We start from the raw sequence: 25,933 nt of genomic DNA, 5'->3' as shown, positions 1-25,933 counted from the left end.
ATGATGTCATTTGTGTGTGTGTGTGCGTGCACTGAAATGAGCTGATTCTCTCACACGGACGATGTTGTGAGTCAACCAGTTCTAGATCACAGGTACTTTCCAGGTGGCTGCTTTTCCCTTTGTAGGAAACTGTTAGGTTGGGGCTTGACCTGGTGATTGAGCACCTGGTGATTGGGCAACTGGTGATTGAGCACCTGGTGGAGGTGGGCTGTGGCTGGCCCAGGGAACACAGGCAAATTGTTTGCACCTGTGCTCCTCTCCTGACCAGTAGGTGTGGAGCCATGCTTGGCTCATATCAGGGCCAGCTGCTGAACAGAGAGCATCTCTTGGACCTGGGTTGCTTGCTGAGAAGAGGTACAGCCAGAGAGCTGCTTCACTAGTTGGGTAAGTTCAGCTTTTTTTTCTGTATGCAGCTACTGGCCTATCTGTGAATACTTTGTCTGGTGTTGCTGAGAACTTGTCAGAAGCAATTTTGCTCCTTCATTAGCACAACACACCTTACTGCTTGTGAAAACTGCCCTCTTATGAGAGGTGATCTTATTAGCAGTCCTCTTCCAGTATTGTGCATTTGCTTCTGTATTTAACCTTCTGCTGAGTTGCTTGAAAAACATTTTGCTGTGGTGACTGGAGTGGTGATAAGACTGGAGGCTTTTAGGCAGTGTTCCAAATGGCTTTCTGCATGTCATGCAGCCTGACTTGATGCGAGGGCAAAGGGGCCTTGCAGAAGCCAGTAAGTTATCCCCTGGCCTGGTTTTTATACCTGCCTGCTGGTCCCCTAGGATTAGCAGAGGTTTCTGTCTGCATTGTGTTGTCTCCTTGGGAATTCCTGCCTCGCTGTTCTTCATGTGAAAAGCTAACTTTAGCTGGCATCTTGCCTGTGCTTCTCATAGGGTATAGGATGGTCTTCCTCTGAGAATAAAAACATAGAGGCATAGAAAGAATATCTCTGTTATCGTGGGTTGAAAGTATTTCTGTCATTGGCTTAAAAAACAAAAGCATAAAAAAAAACCCTTCTCCCTTTTCTATATAGGAAGTGTATCTCTTGTTTAATTGTTAGAGAATTCCTAATTCTAAACGAATGAGAGCTCATGTACTTTAAATTCATCAGATAAAAGAAGTTCCCACGTGGAGAGCCTTAGATTCAAAAGGAGAAAGAAAACATCACCGACATCAGGGTGACAAATCTAAAGGATTAACAGACATTTCTGGATTTCAAGCTTTATAATTCAGTGCTTGTTGGTTGTTTGGTGCTTTTATCTGGCCTTACCGAGCATCGTTATTCATCGTGGGCCATTGGATTCTCTTAGGCTGTGTGGGATTTGCAGAGCGCTTTCAGTAATAGCGACAGTACTTTATTTCTGCCCTGGTATTCTGGGAGATTTGTTCGAGGGCACATCTTCCAGGAATTTTATAGAAGAGGCGCAACAAAAAGAACACTTATCTTAACAGAGCCACAACTTCACTGTCAACTATAAAAGAAAAGCCAGCAGATTCCATCTTAGATTAAAAGTCAGTTGTGAATAGAGGCAAATATTCCCGTAGGCGCAGGGCAGCTCTCTGAAGAGAGATTGTTGAAAATGCAAATGGCTGAAAGAGAGTTCAGAGCGATTACTTTGTGTTTCAGAAGCACTGTGGTTTCGTATGCCCCAGGTCAGCTCTTATGAGATTTAGAGAAGAGATTTCTGGAAGACCAATGGCAACTTTCCACATGCTGTCTTCAAAATCCTCCCGTCGTCTTTGCAGGCAGATTCACTCTTGTGAAGGACTCCTTCAGGGGAATGGATAACAGATGCCAGGATGGCCCCTTCACGCAGTGTGACAGCACAGGGCAAATACTGGAGGAGAGGAAAAGCACCTTTCTTCCTTTTTTTTTTCTTTTTTCTTTTTTCCCTTTTCTCCTCTCCAAGCTCAGAACTGTCACATTAGCTCTTCCAGTTCTTAAGGCATCCTTAACAGGACATCACATCTTAATAATGCCAACAGTGTCTTGACCATAGCTTATATAAAAAGACAGAGGGTAATAATCGGGCTCCATCAGGAGTCCATCAGCTAGATGAGGAACAATTGACCTTTCAGGAAAAGCCATACATTTAGAGGCAAACTAAATAAAGTATCAGACAGGATAGACTGGAGTTGCAAAGCAGTGTTTTTGTCAGATTGGAGGAAAAGGATGCTGGGAATAAAGTTATTTCTATCTTAAAGGAGACAAAAGACAGCAAAACCTACTTTTCAGGGGATGGGTTCACCATTGCTGTCTTTTTAGAAGAGTGATAGAGCTGACTGTTTTACTGATAAATCAGTCAGTTGGACCACAGAGAAGTCAATCACTTGCATGGTAGCATTAAACCTGTCATACTAATAGGATAATTTGACAAAAAGATTGATTTCTTACGTCCCCGCTTCACACTCAAGACAGTCTTGAAGTTCACAGCACTGAGTTTATTTCTGTGCCTTCTATTTCTATTTTCCTGGCATCTCTTGCTTGGGGTGTAAGAGAAAACACCCTGAAAATGAGGAGGGTGAACATTGTCAGGTGGATAGGGGCTAACGCAAGTACTGTGAGATTTGACATAATGTAGAAGGAAGATGTGCTCTAACCTAAGCTGATGGCTTTGATTTTCAAACCAAAACTTGAGAAAGGAGAAAGAAGGGGGTAGTTTAAAGCAGTGATCTGATGTTTTTAAGGATTTAAAATCAAAGGGGAAGGGCAAAGAGTGGTTCACAAATTCTATTCATGACATTTTATTTCAAAATGTCAAGTGCTGAAGCTCTGGAAATACAGCTTATGTGGTGGATGTGGTGCATAATTGAAGTCACTGTAGAGTTAAGGAAATCTGTACTTCTTGGCCTTTATTTGAAAATAAAAGCTTTGGCAACACTGTATGTACTGCTGGGTACATATGGTGCTAAATCTCAGTGCAAAGTGCTGAGACTTCAGGGTCTGAGCTGCAGACGTGCTCCCTGTGGCACCATTCCTTCTGATCTTGGGGGTTAACCACTGGTGGCCTTTGCTTTTACTTCTCATCCGTTCTGTCCTTTTCTGAATTCGTGGAGATGAGGACAATCAGCTGATGCAGTTTACTTGTGAAACCAGGGAATATAAATGGTTAGTTGATGCACATAATACAGACTCTTGTCCTTATTTCTGCCACTGAAAAAATGTGTGTTGCTATAAATGTCTTAATATTCAAACACAGAAGGGTCCTATCTCAGTAAACCTTGCAGCCTTGCGTTCATCCTTGGGTTGTTTTGAGTTAAATCTGCATCTGTGTCAGGTTAGGGCAAGTTGTCAGCCTAGGCTGGCTTTCTTTTTGTGCATGAAGGTGCCTCAAAAGCTCATCTGTTAAGGTTAACCCCACTTTTATGAGTGGTACTGTTGTCCTTGGGCTAAGGAAAGTTGGCCTGTAATTGTCTTATTAAACTGTGACCTGGATGTGAATGGGTCTTTTCTTTCCTCAACGCTTTGGGACCCCTTAGAAATGAACCTACATTTCTATAGGATTGTATCAGAGAGAAACCAGGCTAGAAAATGCTATTAGAGGCTCCTCACCCACCCGTTTCTCCCCAAGACTTAACTGACCCCTGCAATGCAATTGGAGTCCCTCCAGGAATATTGCTCGATTGTCCTCAGTAATATTAGTCAAAATAAACATGTGGGACACGCTTTTGTGGTATTGGAGCAAAGCCTATTTGTGTCTGCTACATTAGGGAGATCGCTCAAGACCAGTTCATCCATGTGTAAAGTTGCCCCTGTGATTCTGCATAGGTTGAGGAGTTCAGGGAGATCTGCTGGCAGCACCACCAGCAGTTCTTCCATCCACCTGATTTCTCCAAGGTTCTGCAGGTCAGAGAAGAGTGGATACCTAATTTGTTTGTCTAAATTAGTTTTTCTGCCTTTTTCTTCTCTGACTACTGAGTTTTCAATGGAGTACCAAACTTTCAGGGGAAAGAAAAAAAAAAAAAAAAATCTGTGTAACTTAAATAGGAAACAGAGCTTTCCCTGTCTGCAGTTTGCATTATGCAGAAATCAGAGATGAAAAGGGTGAGCACATGTTGCAGGCACTCTCCATTGGAAGCTCGGCAGCGTGACAAATCACCCGGCATACAGTACAGTTTACAGTGAGCCTTCCTAGTTGTTTACCTTCATGTAATTACACAGCATGGGCTCTTTTCCTTTTTTTATTAAGGGCAGCATTATGTGAGGCAGTTCTGTGTCTCTGAATTCCAAACTTCCCACCGGCTTTTCTAAGCTTATGCTGGAAGAAGGGAACGCCCATTTTCTGTTGGCGAGAGTAACGTTGGTGTTCATTGTTTGTAGTGACATCAAGGCTGTACATCACTAAAATTGAATCATTTTGATTTTTTTTTTTGTCCAGTCCCAGAAGGATGAGCATCTTTACCTGTTCTTTTCCATATAGCATAAACTTGAGCGTACTGTGCACAGGTTGCCTTATGCTAACCTTGTTCTTCTCAGGCCAGCTATTTCCTTAGAGATTTCACTCCCTGAAGTGTTAAGGGGTGTGTGCACGTAATGCTTATAAATATAGAAAGAAATCCTGCTTGATGAAAGATCTTTGTTTTCTTTTAGCTCCAGCAAACTGGATTGACTTGTAACTATACTGCATGTACTTCTGTAGCACCTTCCCTCAGGGATCTTAAACAATTTTCTTACTGCTGCTAAACGCTGAGCCTTATCTATGCATGTGTAAAATAGAATGCAGCTATCTGTGCTGCGGGGTGGAAGAGTTAACAAAGAAATGCTAAATGCAATATAAAAGCTATTTGCAAGGGAGAGAGGTCAGATTTTTAGCTCTTGGTTGTGACTAATGTTGTGTGTTCTCAAATACAGTCCCTTCTTGGAGAGGTATCTTTTTTTAATTGATAATGTGCTCAAATGGAGTGTGATGTTTAATGTGGACAGCTGTGACTGAACGTTTGGTCAGTATTGAGCATATTTTATAGTTCAGAAACAAATTAGTAAAATAAGGAGGAAAAAGTAATAGGTGTTTAATGGAACAAACGTGGAATGTGTTCCTTATCTGACCAGAATCAATTCTAAGTTAACTGGTCACAACGTGAACTCTGGCTTCTGTATAAAAACATATAAAGAGGAAAAGGATGTGAATTAAGTAAAGAAGGGGGGAGAAAATTGCTCTGATCTGCAGCTGCCATGGTGTTTTTTAGCATGACCTCTGGCTGAGGCAGTTGGAGGGGCTCATCCATCGTGTGCACATACAGCATGAAGGTTTGAGTGTACAGTGGTGAGGAGAAAAGCTTCCCAGCATTTGTTCTTGTGCAGTTTCTCATATGAGCTTGCTGTGTTTTTTTTTTTAAAGACAAACAAACAATGGATGGGGAGTGCAGTGATATTGACTATCGTTTGGTGATTCCACGGTAGTTGTGTTCCTAATAAAGTATCAAAAGAAAGCTGACTACATGGCTAGGTTAATGTACGCTGCAGTGGAGTCATTTGAAAATAATCCAAGCGAAGAAAGTAGATTGATATCACAGTACATTTCCATTACTTGTGCCCCTGGCATGCTAATGGTCATCCAGTAGGCGGGGGGGGGAGGAAGAAACCAACAACCCAGCAATATTATTTTTGTTTCATTTTTTTTGTAACATCTGGGCCAATTAGTATTGCTCTCGTTTGTTATTTTTGGAAAGATTACTCCTTTAAATTTAAAGAGACAATTGACTGAAATGTGAGTGTTCTCTGGAAAGAGTTTAAAGAACAGAGTGGGAATCCTGTGTTGTTTTTTTCTTTTATTAAATCCTTGTAATAATGCCTAGTTTTCATGCACTTAAGTTCAAAGTTTAATTCTCAGGTAGAGTGGGCTGCAAGCACCTGTAGATGTCGTCTTGGCAATTGCAGATTGTTTGCTTTCCTTAGCTGGAAACAGTGGCAGATACAACTGAGCTCTAGGGCAAGTCTAATTTTGGGGTCAGGACGAGAATTCCTCTTGGAAACAGGGGATGCAGGCTTTATGTGCAGTTAGGGCTTTTTTTTTTTTTCTTCTCCAAAAGATTCAGTATCAGCCTTTACACACTGCAGGTTTGCCAGCACACTTTAAGCCTTTCTGTTATCCATGAAGGCTTAGCACCTGGTGAGCACTTTAGTGGAGGTACTGCTGGGAAGGTCTGACCGCTCGCTTTGGTACTGAAATAGAAACAACTTTCTGCTAAAAAATCTATCCCCAATAGTCAAGTTTGAAGTGGTTTGTATTCTCATTACTTTGAATGGGAATTTCTCCTTACTAAGGAGTTTGGCTCTATCAGCAAAACAAATGCCAGGTACTTCTTATGCTGGTCCATTAATTTCGATCCGGCTAAATGTATATTCCTAATTGTTCTCAGTCGATGTATGTAAAGAGATCAGAGGAAGGAACTGGTCCAGAAGGGGGAATATTCAGTTCTGTGTGCTTTGAAGCTGTGGGATTGAATGACTGTATCATCTTGGCTGTGACCTTCACATTGGAAAAGTGAATATATGGCTTTTAAGGGCTACGTGGTAAAATTAATGATTAATCAGGGTGCTTCGTTTTGCATATTTTTGAATTCCTCAGTCAGGGCTTGTGTGTGTATAATGGATGTTTTTATTTTCTTTCTTCTTCGGCTCATCTTTGCTGACTGCACCCGTTTGCTCCCTGATGTTGGTAGGCTCTAATAAATTGAGGAGTTTAGGCAGACAGCTCCTTAGGCAAGAGCTCTCACTCAGCTGGTAATGTTGTTGAGATCTGCCTAGACTATAAAAGGCTCAGAAAAGGGGACAAGCTTTCGGCTGGGAGGCATAAGAGAAATGTGACAGCTTTGATGTCTCCCCTCCTTCTTTTTTCTTGGATGCTTAATTGGCATTAGGAAGAGGAGTAAGTCATTAGATTTGTAAGGAGAAAAAAAAAGGAGTATCTGGGACTTGAAGTCCAAGGAAGCCTGCTGTTAGTGGTGCTTGCATGAATGGTATGAAATCCATGATATTTAGCTCTTTTCATAAATATCTTAGCTGTCATAGTGATATGATAAAGCTAAAATCTGAGTTCTCATCACAGGAAGGATGTTTGCCCGCATATTTGGGGAGAACAGCTTGAAGATGTGACAGCTTTGGGTTTGAATGTACCAAAAAAAAAAGCACCCACCCAAACCCACAGATAAAGAGGCCCCCACATCTTTGGTTCCTGCAGTGCTGTTGTAAAATGTTGTCTCATATAAATACCTAGAGAACTCATTTATAATTTCATGTTTGTTAGGAGAATACATCTCTTTCCCTAGTTCCTGGTGCTTTGCTGTCAAAAGCTGCCTTGACCCATTCTTAGTTCTTTAACATTACAGGTCAAATAAGAGATCCTGTATAATACAACTGTACTATTTGCCTAGCCATGCATGTATGGTGCTTACACCTTTTAATTGACTGCAGTACTTGGCTTTTATTTCCTGTCACTACCCAGAGAGCTGCCACTTGAAATCCTGGTGGGTGGCTGCTCCTCTTCTGCCTTTTTTTCCCCCTCCCCCCCACTATGTTTGAATATTGTTTGCTTGGGAGAGTTCAGAGTGCACTGCTGTGTGTGGGGCTGTAACATCACAGAAAAACAGACTTTGTGGTAATGAGAGAAAGAGAGAAGAGCCGTTCTCACCTCATGCTTATGGAGAACAGAGGATGATCTTCCAGATTCCAACTGTTTGTAGGCAGGACAGATGAGCAAAGGTTTTGCTGTGTTGCTATGGTTCTACCTTTGATGTCCATTTTAGAAACTCAGTGTTACAAAGGAAATAGAAAAATGGGAACAGCACTGACAGGAACTATGGCATTGCTGAAGCCACTGTTGAGGACATGGCTGTGTTTTTCTCCTGGCAATACACTGCTGTGCAGGGACATTCTCCTCCTGGTCCATGGGGGATGAAGCCAGAAATAACAGGTTTAAACTGCAGCAAGTGAGATTTGCTTCAGTAACAAAAACTTTCTAAGATGATATACTGCATTAGATTTCTTGTGGGGATTGCAGCATCTCCATCGTTATAGTTCTTAAGGAACAGGATAGAAAAACATCTGTCACGAGTGATATCTGCAGAGCAGCTCCTGCCTTGGGGCACAGAGATGGACTTGATGACCTCGTGAGGTCCATTCCAGCCCTGTTTTCTATGATCTCTAAACCAGCACTTTTCATTACTTATCCCTCAGAGCCCCAAAAGTGACAGCACTATCACACTTCGTCTATACCCTTACACTGTCTTTTTTTTTGCTGGATGAGTTCTACTTGTTCTGAGAGACTGGCTTCAATTACATCTTTCGCATGCTTCTTTTTTGTAGCCTCAATCTTTACTTTTTATTTTTCCATCTGTCCCCTCTAGGCCTTTTCTCTCTGTTCTTTAAATGGGTCCTACTCACCTCCAAACTTTCTCAAAGCAAAACTCACTCAAAACTCAGATCTGTTTTGTGGATTTGAAACTTCCAATTAAAGAAAATAAGTTGGAGGAGCTGCTCAGTGCCGAAGTCATACCCAGTGCTGCAACAGATACGGCATCGGGAACATTTTTTAACTCATCTAAGGAAGATAAATCAGGACAGCAGCAGATGGTGAGATGGGGAGTTATCTGGGATAAAGGCAGTTTTGCTTGTTTGTGCAGGACGTGGTACGGTGTTGCCTTGAGCCTTGACTAATGACTGCTGTAATAACCTTAATTATCATAGGAAGCACATGAGATAACAGATGTGTGTATTTGTTTGCTTATCTAGGGCCAACCTCTGCAGCTACGAAGTAAACCAAAGTTCTGTGAAGGAGAGACTTATGAATGTAAGGCACGGTAGAACTTAAAAAATAAAAATAAAAAAAAATGCAGAAACACCCACATGCAAAAAAAAAAATATATATATCAAAAACAAAAAACCCACCAAAATCCTCCCAAAACAACAACAAAATCCACAACACAACACCCCCAATCAAAGACAACCCCCAAAACAAAATCCAGAAACCCCCCAGAAATATTCCAGCTTCCACTTAGCTCTCCAGAGCTGTCCCAAGGAGGAGATGTCTCTCGTGGGCAGTAAGTATAAAGCCCTTACAAGCACCTGTGGTCAAATTTAATGTAATGCTTAAGAAAGCTCTGATGTGGTGCTTAGGGACAAGATTTAGCAGAGGCATGTTAGAGTTAGGGTGGTGTGGTTAGGTTGTGGTTGGACTTGATGATCTTTAAGGTCTTTTCCAATCTGAGCAATTCTGCATTTAAATATAGCGAGTTCTATCAAATGGGGAGACTTGCATTATTAAAAGTTGAGCGTATGCTTGGATAAAGGAGGATTTTGTATTTGAATTGGAGGGATTGCTGGTAAGTTTCGGTACTTGGTAACAGCTGAAGTTAGGAGGTGTTTGTGTGTTCATGTAGGCAGGTGAAAGATGACTCTGCACATGGCATTGCTGTAAGGTATGAAAGAACCATGAGTTGTGCTGTGAAAGGAGGAAATGATATATAAAGGTGATTAAGAAATGCAGCACATGAAACCAAGAGAGGGTGATGCTGGGGGTGATGGGTTTTTGTTCATCTGCTGTAAGTACCCTCCACACTGATACCATCCCTTTTTCCTGACACAGTTGGGTGTTTTGCAGGCTGGTGCGAAGCAGTCAGTTCGTGTTCTATTTACACCTTTTCATCTCTTCCCAAAATTGAATTAAATTTGTTCTGGTAGTGGTGTGTGGTGGTTTCTAAGTGGTTTCCTTGTAAGTTAGCTTCAGGGCTTCCCCAGCTCTTAATTTGGGTGAATAAAGTGGAAGATTGCCCAATAAAAGCAAAGCATCAGGCCAGGATGAGCTAACCAAATATCCTACTTGATTGCAAAGCGTTCTGGTTCAGCTCTGGGATTCCTTGCACTGTGAAATAGCTGTGTTAATTTTCCATGCGTCTGAGTGTCATTGCTGCAAACAGAACCGTGGGAGGAGGGTGCAGGGAGCAGCCTCTGCTGTGGTGACCGTGGTTCATGGGCACTGCCACAACTGCCCCAGCAATCTCTGGGTTCTGTTCTCAACCCCTGGGGCTGTATGTGACAGTTGGTGTCACGACTTGTCTTCAGTTCAATGGGCAACATATTTGCAGATGTATAAATTTAACTTGGGTAATAAGAGTTCAATCATGTGATTACCAAACCTCCCTCCTCCTGACTTTTTAGAACTTTGAGCAGCCCCATTGTGTTGTTTATCTGAGGTCTTGGCCTTTTTGTAACTAACTGCCCTATGTAAGCATTTATCTGTACAAGGAGTGCTGCTCGCTGTGCGGCTGACTTTGATGTGCCGTGCTGAATTATGCACTTAACCAAAAAAATAATTGGAAGGGGAAACTCATTTTGGTAGCTTCAGGCTGCGGGAGGAGCTGCTGTGTCTGCTTAAATCCATGTGCATGCTGTATGGGGTCTGGTTGCTGGCACCCATGGACCCCTTCAGCAAAGTTATTAAGGCAGAATTGGAAGAGCCTTTATGGAAACTTTGATTAATTTTTCAAGCGGTGACCGGAGCTGCTGTGTTACGGGGCTGTCAAATACCATATGTCCAGAAGCCTTGTCATCTGAATTTCAAAGTCAGAGCCACATTTTAAGAGACTTGCCCTTTTCATCCTATCTGGTCTGTGGGGGAGTGGTGCTGGGACTGAACCCTGCTTGGCCGCGTGAGAGGAGCGTGCCAGCCTTCCTCTGCCAGGGACGTTGAGCTTAAATCTATTTCAGGCCCTTAAAAAGGTCAGTTGAGGCTGCCAGCCAGAACCTGTGTGTAATTCAGTGCTATTAGAATCACAGAAAAACAAAATCCTCCATCTGGGGCTGGAGGGCAGGGAGTGAAGGAGGTATTGGGCACGTTATAAAGTGTGGAATATGAGCTCAGTGCAGGCGATCTCTGCAGCCAGCATCCAGCAGAGCCGTCCCTGTGTGATGGAAACATCACTTTGGCTCTGCTTTGGTCTTTGGGCTCCACTGCTGGGCATCTGGCTGCAGGTCTGGGACCTGACGAAGCTGCTTTTCTTTGCCCAGAGAGGTCAGAACGGTGCTCCTTATCTTAGCTGTTTAGTGTAAGATCCTTTGGAGATGAGCAGTGTTTGGTTTTGAGGCTCCCTGCAGCTGTGTTCTGCATCAAGGCAGAAGGGAAACAGAAGTTGTGTGGGATTTTGGGGAGTATGGCTGTGGTTTGTGGCAGAAGAAGCTGAACTTGGTGCCTCAGTGGTTCCTTTGCATCCTGTGTTGATGATCATGAAGAAAAGGACTAAAAAGGGTTGGGTACCTACCTTCTGAGATACGTGGTTACTCCATGACAACATTAGTTTGGAGTCTGACTAGAGCAACAGGAGCTTTGAATTCCTCCCTTACTGTACTTTTACTTCGCTGCAATCCTTCAATGTGTGCTTTTATTGGTAACCTAAGGAGAGTTCTTTCAGAATTGGAAGGGACTGACATCAGCGGGTTGGAGAGCCAAAGGAAAGATATCTTATAACGGTAATCAACCTGGCTAATTTCCCAGAAGCATCCAGCCCTGCCGAGATGTAGAAACGTACAGCGCGCAGCCTCTTGTTCCACAGTTGGGTCTAATTTAATAACACTTTGTTGATTTGCAGTATAAGTTTAATTCTGGGTTTTGACTAGTATATTGGAATGAAGCTTTTGTAATCTGGGAGATATTATATTTGTCTCATGGTGTATGAGGAGAGATTTCATTTTATTGGCATCTTTACAGAATAGTGAATGTGAAAAGCAAACTTAATGTAATTTCTCATTGATTATTTTTTACATTAAAGTCCCGTGATCTGAAATGAATAAGTTTGTATTCACTTGCCATCCTATAAATGGGGCTTAGTTTTAATCTTGCAGATTTTTTTTTAAAGTTTAATCAGCAAAAATCACAGAAATCATGTTCATATTCACTTGCCATCTTGGTAATGAATTTCAGCTTTAATCCTTCTGATTCCTCCAGATTGATTCAGCAAAAATTATATAACTAGGATTTAATTAAAACATGCTGTTTTCCTTTAATTCTTTCTTAATGCGTTAAACTTTAATACGCCAACGTGAAAGATTTTAGAAATATTAGCCTCCAAGTCAAATAGACCCTTATTTCCCAAAGTAGTCAGAAGTTTGATGCCAAGCTTATCATTTTTATTTTAATGTTGACTGTCATTAAAATGTGCTTGTCAGTTTTGTAGCTAACTGCAGTATGAATCCGGAAGCTATAAATAAAACTGGGATGTAAATTTGGTATCTCGGTCTTAGCAGCAAAAAATAACTCTTGCAGTCAGAACGGTGTCTGCCAGCACGCTTGCCTCCTGTTAGTTAATCGCTCCTTTTATTCATCTCCAGCATTTTGGCTGGCTCCAATCCAGCCTGCTATGGTAATGGTTGGAAACAAATGGGATCTGAGTGCTGGTGGACATGAGCCGTGCGCTGGTGGACGGCAACTTGTGCAGCAGCAGCAGCAGTCAGCATCTGGGCAGCGCCGTGCCGGGCTGTCCTCACATCGCGAGGTGAGAATGTGATGGATGCGCGGCCGTGTGATGGATGCGCGGCGATGTGACGGATGCTGCACCCTTGCTGTGCGCCTGCTGTAAATCAGTGGGTAAGGAGACCAGAGTCAAGTGGTGAGCGTGCGGTGCTGGTGTCTGCTCTGGAGCTGCTCCCGGCCTCGCGCAGGTGGGAGTGGAGCATCAGTGCCTTTCCGTCATCTGCGCTCCCTTCTTTGCCACAGCTCTGAATACCTTCTGGAAATAGGTTGTGCGACGTGGACTGGCACGCAGGATTTGTCTTCTCAGTTTTTCCTTCCTTCCCAGAATAGGTTTCAGATTTGTATTCAGTTTTTATTTATTTTACCCCCATTGCTGTGTGTGTTTGCAGCTGAGGGCAAGGCCAAAAGCACACAGAAGAGGTGCTGAAGCAGTGAACACAGCTCATAGGAGCCCAGCCCAGCAGTGGTACAAATGAGCTTTTGTAGACTTTTACAGGCCCAGCCAGGACTTGGTTCATCGCTAGCTGTGCTCTTGTTGCATAAGGATGAGGGTTGTTTTTACCTTCTGTGTCTTTAGATGGAAGCTTGGACATGTGTTGATGATGAGCGTTTTCCCCCTCTGATTTCTGGTTTTTGCCCTAAACAAGAGACAGATGAGTAAGTAATCCTTTAAGGAAAGTAGATAAGACTATTTCTCCCTTTTCTTTGTTAATCTCTTGAATAATGCAGGGAGCATTAATAAGTAAAATCGACCTGGTAACTGTAGGATGCAGTGGCTTTTTGATATCTTCACGTGTTGCAAAATTTAAAGGATGGCCTCAGATGAGATAGTGGATCATATGATAGCAGCATCTGTCTGATACCTTTGAGCACCAGGGAAAAGCATAACTGCTTCTGAGAGCAGAGTAACTGACCGCACTGCTGAGCATTCCCATGAGCCCTCTACTGCTGCATATGAAGGGAGCAGAACGGTCCCTAAGGTAAAGCTTTGAAGTCCAGTGCTCGCTACTGCCCAGATGTGCCTTCAGTTTGCTTTACTGTTATCAAAATAGTGACTCCAAAACCCACGCTAAATCCCAGCAGCCCCTTGAGGAGATTTCTAGGAGTGCTTGCAACATGTCACATCTGCCCAGCAGCTGTGGCTGAGCAGCATATGCTGGTGGTGTGAGCACTGCTGCTTTGATGCATGGCTGCAAACCGTGTTTCTTATTTTTGCCTCTTGGCAGCAATCCCCTTCTGTGTGCTAAGGAATTGTGAAACCTCACACCAGGGCTTGGGGGCTTTTCTAGGTTTTGTGCCTAACTGTTCTGCTGTGTTTAGAAGTGTTTTTCTTCATAAGTGGACTGGAGTTGGAAAGGCATGCTGTTGTAATGCAGGGTTGATTCCTGCTGTCTTTGGAAGGATGCTACATACTTATCCACTCTGTTGTGCCACGACAAATTCTTCCCTGAGAGCCACTGTTTGCAGGGAGCTTTGTGTCCTTCATCAGCCTGCATTACCTCTACGTTAGCAAGTTGAATGAAGAGAAAATAGAATTGAACAAAATGCTTCTAAATGAGTATTGCAATTCTTGTTGCAGTCATTGAAGGGTGAAGTGGGTGCTGATAGCTGCAGTAGTGTGTGGTATGGAGGAGCATGATGTGGGAGCAAGGTTAGGTTAGACTTAAGTGGTTCAAGGGTATGGAATCTAAAGCAAGCAATCGTTTTGAAGGTAAGAGCTTACAAACTTAGATGAAAAGGCACTGAGTTCGTGTCATTACAGGACATGTAACAGTGTCCTGATCATTATGGAGACTGCCACCAGTTACCAAAGTGAGGTGCTTAAACCTTTTTTTTTTTTTAATGGCTGCTTGTGAGGTTGGTGGATAAGCATCAATGAGGTTGGGTGCTGTCCTTTGGAAGGAGTTGTCTGCTCAGCTATCACCTCCTGGAAAGGCAGATTTCTAATTCCAGATTTCTGAATTCTCTGTGCAGCATCTGAGATGTTATAAATGTCTGTCTTCTAATGCAGGCCCAAAAACATCAGCTGTTTTCTTGGACGGCGTGTGCTGGGGTGGTGCTGGAGAGGAATCTTTTGGAACAGGTTGCTTAGGAGTTAGCTATTGGTGTTGTAGAAACTCTATGAAAATATTAGAGAAATGATGCAAGGGAAAGAAAGGTGATAACTTTGAGCCCCAGAAAAATGTTGATAATGAACTCAACGATAGCATAAACGAGAGTGCGGCTGTACAAGTAATCAGTTTTGTGAAGGTTTATTAAAATGATACACCTACAAACTTAATTTAGTAATAGATCTTTTAGGCAGCAAAACTATTTATGTGGAGCATTCATTATATCATGATAATAGAGACCTTCCAAAAGCTAAATAATTGAAGACAGACACTGGCAAAACAGTGAATAGATACTACAGTGTCGACGACTGCATTTGCTGAAAGCCTTCTAATTGTATTCTGCTGCAATTAATAATCATCTTAATGGCTTTGCATATTTATGAATATATAAAAATAAGACAATGCATGGGCTAGAATAAAATGTTGGTTCATAAACTTTTATTGCTGAACGGTAATTAAGCATGCCTCTAATCACAGCATTGTATTTCATTTTGGATAATCTTGAGTGCAATGGGATGAGAAATTTTGGGGAAGAAAATGTGACTGTTGAGAATTACTTTGTGTGAAAGATTTTAAGTCAGAAACATTAGAAATGGAAGATATGTTTGCTCTTACCTGTCGCGTCACTTTTTGACTTGGTGTGCTCAAGTGTGTGAAGGAGTCTCAGTTCTCATTCCTCCCCTCCACTGTGAGGTGGTTGTTTCATGCTTCCTTTTAGTCTGTATTGAATGGGAGGTTGTACTGAAAGGCCTTTAAGTAAACTCTCATAATTTCTGAAGCATTGAAATTAAAACTTTCTCATGGGTATGCAAGTATAAATTTAGGATAGGGCCATGGAGTGTAAGCTTGAAGTACTTTGGGCCCAATGGAGTTACTTGCTGCTTACATCCATCCAACAAGAAATGGGCTCGGTGGCCTGTGCTTTCTCCTCAACCTGCACAGGAACTTCTTATTCTCATTAAGGCTTTCTCACCTTTCTAACCCTATGCATTACAAAACAGTCTTGCTTTGTTTTGACTTGACCTTTCATAGTTGCTAAAAATCAATAGAGTTTAATGCATTTATTAAATAATGAGGATTGTAGGGATTTATGTGAAAGTGCAGTGGTACTGCCTGCTTATCAGGAAGCCTAAGACACCTTTGTCTCTTCCTTTGTCGTTGAACTTCCTTGAAAGGAGGAAATCTGCACCTTTTTTTCTTTGTGTGACTTTACAACCTTCAAGTTCTGACTGTTGTGGAGAATGAGACTCAGGAGATAAGATATCAGAATGCCTGATGTTTGTAGAGAATGGAGGATCTCTTAAAAGTATTGCTTGAAGAAATGACAGTATAAACTTAATATGACACTACTGTCCTGTTTTTAACGTGATACCTTGAGGTGTTGACCTGTATTGAGGCTTATGACTCATAGTGTTCTGATAGGAGTGCCTTGCCCCTAGAAGAAATAGATGAAACGAATTTGGAAGCTCTTGGTTGCGGATACTAAATCTTCTCAGCTTTCGTATCAGCAAGTTCTGCATGCAACTTTTATCCAGCCTTAATGTCTGGTGCCATCGTGATCATCTACATTCACGTGCAAATCCTTCTTCAGATCGATGATGTTGATTTCTTCCTGTTGTGTTGCACTGACTGACCTGATGCAAGAACTGCTTTTACTGGTGAGGACCTGCAGCTTGGATGTAGCACAGAACTTCCCTGCTATCTTTACGGCTCTAGTTCCTATCTGCGTTGTATGAAGGTATTTCTTTGAGAGGAGCAGAGAAATGAGTTTAATAAAACCTCAAGGTGCTGTACTGAATTACTTCAGCAGGAGAAGTAAAATGATTTTTGCCTGCATTTGGCGATGTGCAGTCAACTTCCTAAATTTCTAAACCATTTAGCTGAGTGCTCAGAGTTGGGGATATCAGTCTCTGTAATTAACTTCAGGTGGTGTAATTCCTCCACTTTTCCTTTTGGTTTGTCCTATTCCTTTCCATCGCTCAGGTTTACAGAGCTCTCGTTCCCTGTTGTGCTGCAGATTTGGGGTTTATCCGTTCTTCCTGGAGTCCCTAAGCTGTATTCAGCTGTGCTTGGCACATAATGGAGGAGAAGAGCATGTTGATGTGTGTGGATAGGAGGTGCTGAGAGGATGCCAAGGAAATAAGAAACTGGCCATTCTTTGTGGAAGCTTTTGATAAGAAGAGAAGCTCTGTATTTACAGCTCCAGTTGTGAAGGTGGGAAGTGACTTGGATTCCTGAAGATTCACTGACTTGGAGAGCCTTTTGTTTGACCAAGATAATCCCAAGGATCTGATCTCTCTCCCTCACTTTTATAGCCCTAAATTGCCTATCAGTTTATTCTAAGCTGTAGTTTTTGTTTGTTTTCAAGGAGGCTTTTATGACCTGATATTTTTTCCAGGTAAGGATTTTGTGCAACACTTATACTCAATTTAGTGTTCCATAGGCTGCATGTGTCTTCCTGTTCCTTAGTTCATCTACCAACATTTGTGCAAATTCTCTGGCTTGCATGTAAAGCAAAGGTTGGTACTCTTTAGCACTTCATCAGAGAGCTGAATACATACGATTACAGAGAGTTACCCCACTAAGTTGTTTAGGTCCTTTGAGCAGTTGAGCTTATTGTTTCTATATTCTTGTCTCTGACCCCAAATTACACATATTAGCTACTTTTCTTTCTGAGCAGCAAATGTAAATGCTGTTGACTTCAGCAGGAGGTTGACTGAGCTCTGTGTGCCTGATACATCAACTTACCTAACTGCCCACTTATGCACCCATGTTAATGATCTCTGGCACAAGTTCATGGCTTTTCTTTAACATCTTTGTTTCTTGAGGACCAATAGTGGAGAACACGGGGGTACCCTGTCACGTCTTTTCTCCAAATGACATTATTTGTCAGTGACTTCTTAATGCCTCTAATTTGTGTGAGTTAGTGGGGGAAAATGTGTCCTTATCTCTTTAAAGCCAGTTAATTTTATTTAGCTAACACTTGGTGATGTCTTTGAGAAGGTTAGAAGTTGACCCCTGCACCTGACCAAGCAAAAAGAAACACCCAAACCCAAAGTCTGGGAATGAGGAGCTGTTTGTGGCTAGGTCTGCTTGGATGTGTTAAAGGAATACATATATAAGTGCATGTATACGAGCAGTTTTCTTCTGTATGTGACAACTCTCACGCAACTGTATCTCGAAGCGTCAGCATGCATTCAGATCTCAGCGTATTAAGAATGATTTAGGAGGAAGCATTGTCAAACCATGTTGATCAAATCTAGCTGTTTCATGTTCTACTCATTTCCTTGGCTGCTTTATGGGGAACAATGCTTCGAGAAGTTTGTTTTTAAAAAATAAAGAAGACATTAGTAAGTACCTAAATAGATTCTCCCACTGAACGTATTGGAGGTGGAATTACATAGCATTTCTGCTTTTTTAGGATAATCATTCCTGTGATAGGTAGCTATACACACAGAGGTAATTAGACAGTCAGTAATTGTTTTCTTTTTAAAAAGAAAACTTCCTCCGTTACAAACGGTGACAGTGCTTTCCTTTTATGAGGCCAGCATTGATTGTACATAATGTATGTGATAGAGAGTGCCTGGAATTGGTAATCAAAAAAAGAATAGAGTGTCACAAGTGAGCATTGATGGTCTTTTTGGGCCATATCTCTCAGTTATAGAGTAAACATCATTCGGCTAGAATACTTGGAGACGTTCTCCATCAAGGCCAAAAATGGACCTTGAAATGACTTTGTGTCTTACTTTTATAATGGAGAAATAACAATAATTCCAATAGAGAAATGCGTGAGATCCTACTTGCAGTACAGCTCCACAGCCTCTGTTGCATGGTGCTGGTATCCCGTAATTCAGTCCAGATGAGGATCTCACCCTGACACCTCCCTCCTGACACAGGCGATGTGGGATCAATACAGCTACACGGCAGCTTGAAGCACACACAATTGCTTGGTGAACATTGAAAGAGATGCATCTCAGCTGCACCTTTAGCTCATCTCAGCGTGCCTTTATTTTGGCAGCTTGTGGTGTTAATGCCAATTAGTGTAACAAGGTAATTCAAAGGAGGTTGAAAGCTGCTATGCTCAAGGCAGCCCAGCCGTGTTGGAAATAGCTCTCAATGACAGTGATTCCCTTGTCTTTTAAAGGCAAAGGAGCAGTTCCTCGGAATTTGGTGTTGCGCTTATTTCTGTGTGCAGAAGTCATTCCTGAAGCATTTTTCTCTGTTATATGCCATATGTACAAATGTGTCAAAATAACTTTCCCTGGAGCTGCTAATATGCTGCTAGAAGTTTCTGCAACAGTTGGCATAAAATTAAATGAATCCAAAGCCCTTCCAGCCTTCTGTGCAGTGTGTGTAAAAGCAGGTTTCTTGTATAAGCCTTCAGCATTTAAGACATGAACCAGAGCGTGCCTAATAGAACTCTTTCCATAGAATAGTTCCACCGTTTGGATTATTAATGCTTTTTTTTTTTTTTAAATGCTTCCTTAAGACTCATAGCATCATCAAGGATGGAAAAGACCACTAAGATCCCTAAGTCCAACTCTAACCCACTCCTACCATGCCCACTGCCCATGTCTCTCAGTGCCACATCTCCAAAGCTCTGGAATACCTCCAGGGATGGTGACCCCACCTGCCCTCCCTGGGCAGCCTGTGCCAATACTTTATTGCTCTTTCTAAGAACAAATTTTTCTTAATATCCAACCCAAACCACTTCTGGTGCAACTGAAAGCCATCACTTTTTGTCCTATTTTTGCATTTTATGTTGTCCTTAAAACCTGAAGATAGGTTGTGTGATGGCTCACAGCTTACATGCTTCTTCCATAGGAATTCAGGCCATGGGAGCTTAGTTCCTGCTATGGTGAACTCTTCTGTCTTGCTCCCTTCTTTGAATGAAACGCTCTACTGAGTTGAATTAACTGTGTTTTGGTTCACAGTAGTGATGCATGCTTTCTGCATCAGAGTTCTTAAAGGGAGCTTACGTGGCCTGCTTGGGGCAGGAAAGTGCAGAGACCAGAGTGCCATCCAAACTCTTTGCGTAGGAAAAGCAGGAAATTAACTGTGCAAAACACGTCCGGATGTAACAGATGCACTCTGTGGCAAATCTGAGAGCATACAAGTGACCTAGGACTCAATAAATCCAGACAAACTATCTTTTCTTTCTTTTAAATCTAGGTACATAGGTGGTTAATGATGAGCTGTCTGCCTGTGAGGTACCAGCACAGCCTGTTGACCTGCCTGCTGTGTGCACAGGCTTTGGATGTGCTGAAGGGATGGGATCAGATGTATTGTCTGATCTGACTCTGAAGATATAGAATGAGGGAACTCCGCTCTTCATAGCTTGCCCAGTTAAGTAGTTTGCATTGTATTGGAATGTTGAGTTTTTGTCATCTAACTTCTGTAATGCTAGTTCTTATTTTGTCAGCATGGCAGGAAAACTTAATGTCCATTTGTGCATAACTATAGATGGTGACTGAATCATCCTGTAGCCTTCAAAGTGTGAATCCAAGCAGCTCTGGGAGTGTAAGATGTCTACCTTTTAGTATTTAGACTCACAAGTGTTTGACATCCTACTTGAAAGGTAGGTGAGAAATTGGAGTACTGTATTATAGAAAATATGTTATAAGCACAGGGTACGAAGCTGAAATTGTGTTCTGTTTTCAGTAAACATTCCCCTTTTAGTATGGTCAGGGTTGCAGTATTTTTTGCCTTCTAATCGCATGAAGAATTGATGCTGTGGACGTTAGCTGCAGGAAAGAGGGGATTTCTTACATGCCTGCACGCTGTTCAGTGCAGGCAAAGCAGGTATTCATGTCTCATTTTGAGAGCTTGAAAGTAAAGGGCTAGAACACCAAGCCACAAAATCTGTTGGTGTAAATCAACAGGATTTCAGCAGAATTATGCTCTGTCAGAAAGAAGCATGGGGTGATGTAGTACATCCTTAGAACCACACACTACTGGAAGCAATACAAATTGATTTGTGAGGTCTTATGCTTTGTTACTAATAGATTATCTTTAATTAAAACACAGTGCTTGGCTTTGCTTTATTATGCACTTGTGTAGAGGGTTAACTAACTAAATGAATTGTCCTTATGAGATGAACCAGTATGTTCACTGTGAGGCTTTAGTGACAAGTGGGTAGAAACTAAAAGTTGATGTGTCTTCTAGGAAAACGTGCACTTCTGTGATTTATGGGGAACAGCCTTTTTTCCTGCCTAAATAATGCACGGTGCCAAATAGTCCCTACTTTGGGGGGTCTTGATAGCACATAAGTGGAAATTATTTCTACTTATTTGCCTTGAGTCACTGGATATTTGCTGTGTAAAAGTTGTGTCAGGGACTTACAGGCTCAGCTGGGGACAGATCTAATTCTTAGCCCATTACAGTTGGCCTCATTCTGTTTTTGTAGAAACATATATGCTGTAACTCAATTTTCATGGCGAATGGTAAGACTAACTGCACTTGGAAAGAAAGATGTTAATGGTCCTTGTGCTTATCTATCAGCTGCTGGTAGGTGCTGCCTTAGCTAGCAGCAGTTGGACTATCTTACATCTGCAATAAATGATCCGATCCCTGTGAGATTAATAAGCTCTATAGGGCTCATCTCCCCTCCATACTGTTCTGCTTGTCCAATGGTGGCACTCGCATAATGTGCATGACTTTGGCTGTGCAGTGTTTTCAAGTGCTGAGGGTTTTCTGCAGAAAACCTAAATAAGGCCAATTGATATTACTATAGCAACTTGGGTGAGCCTGGTCCTGGGGGTGTTTGACCTGATTGCTGACCAGCTGTCTGGTTTTCATCGCTGGGTGAGAAGACAGTCAACCCTGGAAAGGGAATTAGATGCCTTGAATGAAGTTGTACCCCTTCCTGTAACAGCAGCTGTGCAAGGAAAAAGCTTTTTTTGTCACCTCCACTTTTGTATCAAGAGGGCAAAACTGTGTTCTGTGTGAGTCTGGCTGTGAGCAAGCTTCAGAAAACCTGTCCCACTGCAGTCAGATTTTTATTTATTACTTGAGGAACTCTGACGTGTCCAACACTACTGCTGTGTTTCATTATTAACCAGCAGAGTTTTCCGTTTGGGTTTTAAACCTGCTGTTTTTAAGTCTGCAGCCTCTCATGTGGAGGGGAGAGAAGAGCTTCCTGCTTTCTGAATTAGTATGTAGTGTGTGGGAAGCACGTATCCCAATTGAAGTTGGTCTTCAGAAGCTTCTAATTAGGACAGAGTGATTTGATTTTTCAGGAGGTACCTTTGGGGTTCCTGAAATAACAAGACAACCATGAGGGTGATGTGGAGCAGGTTACTGTCATCTCTGCAGCTGTCAGAAATGTTTGGGTGGTAAGCAAACCCATGCATTTGAATAAATAAATATTTTTTACTTAATTTATGGTTTTCATGCAGAAAAAATCTGTCAAGTTTGAGATGTAATGACTGACTATTTTTTGTTGCTTTAGTGGCACGAAATTTTTCCAAAAAAAAACAACAACCCTGAGTGATGTTTTAAGCAACTTCACAGCAGGATATGCAGCCACTTATGTATTATTTTTCATATAACTTTATACAATAAAGCAGGATCAGGGAGGCAAGAGAGCAAAGTGTAAAGTGGGCTCTCAGGGGGTAATGATATGGTATGCATTGCAGAGAAAAGCCGGAAAGGTAAAGTGGTTGAAATCACGGTAGTCAAACTGGGATGTGTGAATAAGGACAAGAATTGCCCTCTGCCTGCTTTCTTGCCACAGATGAAAGGCTATTTATGTTGGTTCATAGATAACGTTTTATTTGGTGACTAAAGCTTTTGTGATCCTGGATAAAGCAGCGGGGCCTCGCAATCGATGGCTCAATTTTGGAGCAGTGCTAAGCAGAAGGGTGTTCTATGAGCTTGAAAGCTTGGTGCCTGGTTCTGTGAGGTGTGAGCATGGCGGGAACTTCTGGACAGACTGACACAGGCAGTGCTTTTGTCCAGTCAAGTCTTAGAGTCTCCACTGAGGGGAAAAACGGCATGTTGGCTCGTGCTGCATGACCACAGCCTGGCTGGTGGGTTCCTGCGTGTGGCATTGGACTCTGCTCTCCTTTGAAGTTAATAAATGCAAGGAAGGGTTTGAAAGCAAGTTGACAGCTGTGGGCTTTTGCTCTCGTGAATTCATCATTGTTCTCCGTCACTGGGTTCCTTTGTATCAGAAGAGGGGGATTATTAGTGCAAGATGTGGTAGGTAGAAACGCAGAGTTTTTGATTCTGTCTGAAGTCACCTCATCGAGCACTCAGGCTGGTGTGCTGGCAGCTCAGCAAAAGGCTGTTTATTCTAGAGTAGTTTCAAATAGCATCCAAATACAAATCAGTGGCTTGTTCCCCCAAAAGCTAGTCAGAAACTTTTATTGCATCTGTCAGTCATTGCTCTTGTTTTTACAGGCCAGCTTTGAAGAACCAGTGCAATTAGAGCATCAGGTGAAATCTCTAGGCAAGCTTTTGGCTCTGCCAGTGGAATGTAGATTTTGCTCATAAAGCTTTATTATTTGTAAACTTGTTGAGGCCTTGTTAAGGAAAGCCGCATGCCTGGTCTCAAAATGAGGAGAACAGAATCCTCCTTCCTTCCTTTTCTTCCTAGAAAACAGCAAGAAGCCTAACTTCTCCCCCACTTTCTTTACAAAACCGTTTCATGCAGTTTGTCTGCTGCTCTGCTGGTTCTTGAAGGATGAAATGTGTGTGATTCCTTCTGTCTTCTCCCCGGAACCCTCCTTGCATGCTGACTTTGTGCACAGTGTATCAGACCTCCCTGTTGATATTGGATCTTAGCAGTTGGAGCTAGAAGGCAATGAGAGAAGTGATGTTGGAGGATAATGATTGGATGCTTCTTGCGCACGTTGGGTGTGTGTTGGGGAAGAGTTAATGTGTTTCTGCTATTGTAATGGAGCTGAAGAGGCTGATACAGAAAGGATGGAGCTGCTTTACTCAAAGCATGCTTACTGTGATCTGTGTTCTCAGTCTCCAGCTGCTGTTGCCTTGAAAGAACTATTCCCCTGCTTTGGCAGGGCGTGGGGGCTGCCTGTGATGGCAAGGCAGAAGTGCCTTGCTTCTGGCACTTCCCAGAACTTTGTCTCTACGGCTTTTAAGTCCCGTGTTTATGAAAATGGTTTATATTTGAAGCTTCCTTTCCTGCAGATAGAACTGCAGATTAAGTAATGCCACCTCTGAGAACTCTGTCAATGGGTCAGTCAGCTTCCTTTGAACTCCTGAATTGTGCTTTGTCTCGCAGGCTGTAATAGTGGCCAATAGCAACGTGGGGATAGAAGTGTTTGCAGTAGCATCTATTGAACCACTCTTTGATTTGAATGATCTTTTTCTTGCACTGTTTGCTCTTGGGCCTTATGAAAAATGGTAGAGCCTTGTCAGTTGAAAAGGGACCGTGAACAAATGGAGTGATGGTAGAGAGCATCAAAATGTGAAGTGCTGCTGCAGCTCTCCCCTATGCAGACAGCCTTCTTGGCAGCTCTTTGACACAGGTCCAGCCTATTTCCTGCCAGTGACGTCTTTCATCTGGGAGCAAAAGCAACATGAAGCTCCGTATATGAGGCCTGCAAGTCAGGATGCTTGCTTCAAATTTAAAATCACTTTAGTGTTTAATTGGTGAATGTCTTTGTGAGCTCAGTAAATGGAAACTGCAAGAGCAAAGCAGACAGCTGCTGCTGTGCTACCACCAAAGACCTAAATTTTCTGCTAGTTTGGTTTAAACGGGGTTTATGTGGAAATGACCTGTGAGAAGTTATAGCTTACAGTGATTGCAAACATGCTTGTATGAGCTTCTTGTGTGAGCCTCTGGTCTTCCTTTGGAAGTTTTTGTGTAAATGTGGGTTTGAAGGGGAGAAAAAATAATGCAACTTAACCTAAGGAAAAATACGCTTGCCGTGAATGAAGAGCGGATGACTACTATCAGCTGTACTCTGCTTGCAGTCTCTCCAAATGTTTGTGGGAACGTAAGTGGATTTAAGTATCCTTATGAAACATGTGGCTGATGGAATCGGGTGATTCCCCCACAGGCGTGCATCTTTCTATAGAAGTTGATTAATATGTGTCTTTCTCACCTCCTGCGTTTGCCCTCATTAAAACTTCTGAAATAGTTGAAGTGGCAAGCTTTGTTCGACCCCTATTCCTCCAATGCTTCATCTGAACAGTTTTACATTTACATTGTGCAGTAGAAATGTAATGTACAGACTGGTTAATAAGTATTCTGAACATGAGAAGTAAATGTGAATTAAATCTCTCTTTTTCCCTTGAATTTTATGGTTTCATTTCTGATGTGGGCTCAGTCACAGAGACTCCTCTGTAGTAAATTACTGCTAAATATTAGGTGGTAATGCTGGTGATTTCAAAGATAGGGTGGTCTAGAAGAGACAGCCTGCAGCAGTCAGTCATATTAACACAACTAGCAATAAATGCCACAAAACATCATCATCTTATACTTCTTCTGGTCGTGCTGTTGAGCGAGATGAACTATGTCCTTGCTTGTGTTTCAGGGAGGAAATCTGAAATATAGTCACTTCAGGGGAAATGCAAGTGTCTTGATTTATTGATGTTATTTTATCAATTTTGCACAGGTTTTGCGGGGAGGATGGAAGGAAGGAAGATTAGCAATTTTGGATGAAGACAGGCAGAAATGTTCTCAAATGCCTGTCACACCCCAAAAGCAGTAATCAAATTACTGCCACGAAGCAAAGTGATATAATTGATTATGAAACTTGAAATCAGTGCCTAGAGCATTGGGAAAGCTGTCAGTGTGAGCCAGTGTGTTTAAAAAGAAGACTGGGTGCGAATCTATTAAATACGTTTTTAAGGGGAAGGAATCTTCTGCAGAAGGGAGCAGCATCAGTAATTTATGGGCACATACAAAATGCTACTTCAGTGATTTATAGTGTCAGGCAGGGCTATTAACATGATTAGAGTTCAGACTCTAATTCGCTCCCCTTTTTGAAAGAGGAGAATCATCTCTGAAGTCCCACACGAGTCGCTTTGAATGGTGTGTGAGGACCCTTCTGGATTCCATGGGAGGAATTGTTTTCAAGTCAGGAGAGGCACACAAAGGCATTGCGTGTCCCTGTGCAATCAAGTCTTTATTTTTCCTTTTCCAAAGGAACAGAATCATTAAGGTTGGAAAAGACACTGCTAAGATCCCCAAGTGCAACCCTTGCCCACTGACCATGTCCCTCAGTGCCACATCTCCGTATTTATTGAACACCTCCAAGCAACCTTTGGAGACAGAAGTGCTGAGTAACTTAGGGGCTCACATTTCCAATAATATCAGTCTGTCACCAGCTCTCATTGTACCTGCACCTGTGTAGCAAAACCAGTATTTGTGTAGGACACAAATGCTTT

The 25,933-nt window shown here is 42.2% G+C and overlaps 1 protein-coding gene across 4 annotated transcripts in view; it reads left to right on the top strand.

The window, feature by feature from the left end:
* SGCD (sarcoglycan delta) overlaps positions 1-25,933 on the top strand; it is a 317,210-nt gene that overhangs the window by 34,518 nt on the left and 256,759 nt on the right. Inside the window, exon 1 of one of the 4 annotated variants that reach the window (XM_031598222.2) lies at positions 226-384. The exons of the other annotated variants lie outside the window; for them this stretch is intronic. The gene's annotated coding sequence lies outside the window, so the exon portion shown is untranslated. Of the gene's footprint in view, positions 1-225; positions 385-25,933 lie in introns of those variants that run through there. 4 annotated transcript variants of the gene reach the window in all.

The sequence above is a fragment of the Phasianus colchicus genome, chromosome 15, assembly GCF_987193195.1.
Source record: "Phasianus colchicus chromosome 15, bPhaCol1.hap1.1, whole genome shotgun sequence".
Classification (NCBI taxonomy): Eukaryota; Metazoa; Chordata; class Aves; order Galliformes; family Phasianidae; genus Phasianus; species Phasianus colchicus.
Note: the sequence above shows the minus strand (reverse complement) of the source record. Positions and strands in the feature narration are given on the sequence as shown.